The following is a 5,711-nucleotide window of genomic DNA, read 5'->3' as shown; positions in this document are numbered from 1 at the left end:
GAGGGAGTCCAAGATACCTCACTTGCTTGGCTTGGTGTTGATGCTCTTGGCTGGTGGCTCAGCTGGGCTATTGACTGGAGTGCTTACACATGACCTCCCTATTGGCTTGGACCTCTGACTGCATGACAGCTGGGTTCAGAGGGGGAGCAAATATTCCAGGAAAGAGGAAACACAAGCTGCCAGTCCTCTTAAGGATTAGACTCAGAACTGGCACAGTGTCACTTCAGCCATATTCCATTGGCTGAGCAGGGACAGAGCCAGCACAGCTTCAAGGGGAAAATAAATAAATTCCATCTCTCCTTGAAGGGGATGATAAAGAATATCACAACGTTCTTTGTACTGCTTTTAACATAGTTTTTCACTGTTTTCTGACCACTACTGTTTCTGATGAGAAGTCAGACATCATGATTATCATTATTCACTGTCTGTAATTTTTGTCTTCTTCCCCTGCTCTGTTCTGGTGTAAGACTTCATCTTTCATTTTCAGCAATCTGATAATTGCCTACATGCGGTTCTCTTTATATTTATCTGCTTGGGCTTCACTGAGCTTCTTGGATTTGTAAGCTGCTGTTTTTCACCAACTTGGGGGATTTTTCAGTCATTATTGATGTAATATTCCCCCTTTATTTCTCCTATCCTCACAGACCACTTGATTTTTATGAAGAAGGAGAACCTCAGGCCTTGTTTATGGGTTTAGCAGCACAAAATCTTTTCACGGAGAGAGGGAAAGAGGGGAAGAGAGAGACACGCATTGGGTCCCTGTAAGAAAAACACTCCTCCAAGACCAATGACTGGGGAATCAAGAGGCACGGACGATGGCAAGTTTTTTGCAAACAGTGGAGTTCAAATTCTGAGGCTCTAGAAGTCCATGCCAGGGCAGGCAGCAGTGCTCCTGGGGAGAGGGAGGGCGGAGGCCAGGAGTGCATGGCCAGCAGAGTGGTATGGGGATCTTCCGGGCTGCATTGCCTCTCCAAGGACAAGGGACCCAGTGGGCGCCACCGAGTGGCCATTAACAGGGAACAGAGGTGCGTGCAGGGGGGCAGCTATCCTGGTTGCAGCTCTTGCGCTCTGCCTCACCGTAGAGTCTAGGCACCTGTGCAGCTGTGAGACTGCTGTTCTGGGACAGAAGGGTGCCAGGTGCAGTGCTGCGAGGCTGTCCCCCAGGAGAGGGGAATGGGTCCTTTAGGATTTGGAGTTTTGAATCCCACCCTGACACCAGAGGTAAAACACAGGAGAATTGTGGTGCTGGGCATGCCCACAGCCAGGCACAGACAGGTTGAGGGCAGGGATCTGACAGAAGCCTGGTTCTGGTGAGGGCTTCCCCAACAGCGGTAGGTGGGGGCTCCCTTCCCCTGGGATGAGAAGGTAGGCTGAGGCCATCTAACACCTCCACCCCCTAACACAGTCAGACTTCAGTGAGCAACACAGCATCCCTCCCCACTGTGCCTGGAGGAACATCTTTACTAGGTCAGGTCTGACTGTGAGCCAGCCCAGTGGGCTCACCCAGAAGACCAACACAAGCCCCCCCATGTACCAAGTCTACTGATCATAGAGTGCTCCAAAGCGTCAGCTTCAGTTCTGGTAGAAATAGGACCAGGTTTCCCCCACCTTTTTTTCCCCCTTTTTCTTTTGGAATCAGGCTTGTAATTTTTTGTTTGTTTCATTTGTTTCCTTTTCTTGTTTTTTGGATCATGCTGCTGCATCTTTTTTTTTTTTTTCTTTTTCCTTTTCCTTTCTTTTCTTTCTCTTTGGATTTAGCAGCACGTTTGTTGGTGTGGATTGGGAATGGACTGTTGCTTTACTGCAGACTGACCAAGGGGTGAGAGAAATCCTCCCAGTGGGCAGAACTTCAAGAAATAGACCTGGGCATCAACTTACTGTAGAAAAAACAGAAATGAGTATATGCATGGTTTCCTTGGCACTGGCAAGTCGCTTGAGTGTTTAGGTGCAGCCTTAGAAGGAACATGATTAGGGGCGCCTGGGTAGCACAGTCGTTAAGCGTCTGCCTTCGGCTCAGGGCGTGATCCCGGCGTTCCGGGATCGAGTCCCACATCGAGCTCCTCCACTGGGAGCCTACTTCTTCCTCTCCCACTCCCCCTGCTTGTGTTCCCTCTCTCGCTGGCTGTCTCTCTGTCACATAAACAAATAAAATCTTTAAAAAAAAAAAAAGAAGGAACATGATTAGAGTCAGAAATAGAGATGTCTGGAGAAGATGTATATGAACCTATAGAAAAAGACCCCCACTGAATCCATGTGTCTCACATAAATACCTACCAGAAAAGATGTACCTTGGGTATGACATTTAACAACCAGGTGGATAGACCAGCTGGTTATCCCAGTGATTGAATTGTGAGTCTATGAATGTGGTAACTATGTTTTCTAGGCTAGAGCTTATTCACGGACCCAGCAGCTTGGGCTCCCTCACACAGACAAGAATTGAACTGATTGACTTCGCACTCATAATATTATACCATCCGTTGAAGAGAGACCAAACATATATTTGGTTTTAACTTGATTACAATGAAATACTTCCAAACTGGAAGTGACACCAATTCATCCTTACTGAAATTGATACATATTCTGGGGACAAGTTTTCAGTTCCCATCTGCAGTGCGTCAACTTACTGTTGGAGGACTCAGAGAATGTTTTAGTGATATGGGATCTCACATAATATCTGCATGGGCAGTTGACCCTCTTTATAGTGAAGAAGGCATAGCAGTGGGAATATGGCCATGGGATCTGCTAGTCCTGCCATATACTTTGGCACCCTGAAGCTTTCAGCCTGAGAAACTTGGAAAGAACTCTTAAAGGCACACCTATGTGGGGCTGGAGTGCTTTCCTTCAAGATGTGGCATTTACTTTGAATCAATAGCTATTATGTGCTGCAGTGTCCCAAGAGGTAGAGACCTCAGGGTTGGAAGGTGGAGTGGCCCCTCTCAGGGGAACCCTCTTGAACAAATTTAGCATCCTCTCCTCACTATTATAGGTTCATTAGAGGTCATGGTTCCTGGAGCAACATTCTACGAGGACCACAGTAAGGATTTCATTAGACCTAACACTCCACCTGCCATCTGGTCATCTGGGGTTTTTTAGTCCGGTAGATTAGCAGTCAAATATTAGGATTACTATAGCAATAGGAGTAATTGACCTGATTATAAGGTAAGATTGATGCCTCATAGTAACGGCAGAGAGGAAGACTAGACCATAGAAGATTTACTTACCTGCCTCTTGATAGTTCAATGTCCAGTGACACCCATGACCAGGAAATTGAAGTAAACATTGTTTAACAAGTGCACAGTAAGCATATCAAGACCTAGCAAGAACAAAAAATCTATGGTACCTCCTTGGACAAGTAACCTAAACCAGTACATGAGCTGGCCAAGGGTGTGGGAAATCTCTAATGGGCAGGAGATAAGAGAAGCAGTAAATGTCAGTGCTGCCTAAAGACTAACTAGAGCAGTAGGGACTGCAGTTCATCCATTGTCTTAATACAGACTTCCTTTTTAGAAATTGTAATCAGCCACTGTCTTAAAGGCTTGGTTACAGGAATGAGTGACCCTTATATAGGGCATGTGTGAATCTAAGCAGTGCAGACATTGTCTGTAGCAGAAAGTGTGGTGCCCTGTTTGTGTCCTACCAGCCCTGACCATTTCAGCCTACACTAATCCAACTTCCAGATGCCCGTACTGGTGTGTCTTCCCCTGAGAGTCTTCTCTGGCTACCAAGTTCTGCTTTACCAATGCATACAGCAGGCCAGCGTGACATGAAATTAATATCCTTTGGGAGAATTTGTTAGCTAATGACTGGCAGGACATAGTAAAGACACATTCCAGTTCTCTCATCCCTTGTGTGGGGTAACTCTGAGGTGCATGTTTTATACCATATCCAAAAATTGCTGGTTGTATTAGGCTCTGGTTATCCGTAGTGCGGAATTACTTGAAAAATGCATCATCCTTTATTGCCCACCTCCATCCTTTTTTTCTTCTTCTCTGCTTTTCTAGTGTTTCCCAAATAAACTATTTTCACACTCAAAACTTTCTATCAGGGTCTGCCTTTGGGGGAAACCCAAGCAGAATTCACTTAGTCTACCATTTGTGGAGCAACAGGATTCTACAGACTTCTTGAGGAAAACACTGTATGTTAGGTTCAGTTCTGTCTCTCCTTATTTGAGGGAATTTGGCTCCTCAAGCATTATATTTTGTCTCGTCAACCTAGCGAGATTGCCAAAATGCCCAGTTTTCTGCCAATACCCACATTCCCTTTCTCTAATTCTTTGCTTCCTCCTTCCCATTCACATCAACAAATGGCTCCAGTAGAAAAACAGTTGCCAAATCTTTTCTGTGTAGTTCTCACTTCTCTGATATCTTGTCTTCTCTCATCCTGGCAACATCAGCAACTCCCCAGTGCCTTTATACAGATGTTCATGTTTTATCTGGATACGTCTATTCATTCTTAATTGGAGCATTGTTCTATCACCTGCTGTTTCATCATAGTTGGAAGCCTATTCATCAAATAATTATATTTTTAAATCCTAGAAATTCTATTTGGTTCTTTTTCAAATATGCTTGGTAACCATTTGTAATTTGCTGATTTTTGCAGCTTTTCAAGCTTGGTTTTAATTTGCTTTGAACATATAAAACAAGACTACTTAGTAGTCTTTATCTGTGAATTCTGGTATCTAAATTCTCAGCGTACCTGTTTCAGGATTTTTTATTCTGATTCTTACACATGGTATTTTGTTTCCTTGTATGCTCGGTGATTGTTTTTTAATCTCAATGGCTCATTTTCCTTGGAAAATTATGTGTTTACCTAGGAATTTTTTTGAAATCTCAGTTTTAGGTAAGTTCTCCCAGAAAGGATTTACTTTTGCCTTAGCTAAGTGCTTGGAACATTACCAGTGTAGACAGTTCTTTACCATGTGTGTGGTTTGAAGTGTTTTGGACCACACGAGTAAAGTGAATTTGGCTGGAAATCTCCATGTGTGTTGACCTGTGCATATAAACTGCCCAAGGATAATGCCCTCTGCTAGGCACCAAGGCATTTTCCCTGGTTTCACACAAATAGCCCGTTGGAATCTTATTTTTGTTTTTATAGAGGAAGATTCTTCTTTTAGACTTGGGCTTTGTCTTCTGCTGCCTGCCCCCTATTAACCTTGAAAGTTATGATCATTTTCCTCAGATTTTCACAAATGTCTTTAGGGTAAAAGTGGCTCTCTTTTATGCGTTTTCTCAGTTTTTATTATGATGCATATTTTGGTATGATAAATTATTTATTACTAGTTACTATATGCTTTTAAGAATATTTTTAAAAATAGAATTTATTCAGCATTTAAGATTTTTTTTCAGGAAATCAGGATCAAATGTCTAATCAGTCCTAACACCCTAATAAACATAAAAATAAACATTTTTAAAGAACTTTTTGAAATGTATAGCATAACCTCCATTTGGTAAACCCTGATAAAAAGAAAAATAAAACCTAGGTCAGTAATTAGACAGACAAATTCTCATCATAACATTTACCTCACTGTCTAAATCCATGTAGCTCATTATCCATTCTGTGGCCCTACTCATGTTTCTCAGAATTTTTTTATTGAACCCATTCTAAGAAGATGAGAGAATCAGACCCTGTTGTTTTAAGTCAGCTAATATTCACCTAAATTAACATAGGTTTCAAGCCTTGATCCACCTAGCCTGGGAAAACACCACCAAGTA

Source organism: Ursus maritimus, unplaced genomic scaffold (assembly GCF_017311325.1).
Source record: "Ursus maritimus isolate PB19 unplaced genomic scaffold, ASM1731132v1 scaffold_24, whole genome shotgun sequence".
In the NCBI taxonomy this organism is placed as follows: Eukaryota; Metazoa; Chordata; class Mammalia; order Carnivora; family Ursidae; genus Ursus; species Ursus maritimus.
Note: the sequence above shows the minus strand (reverse complement) of the source record.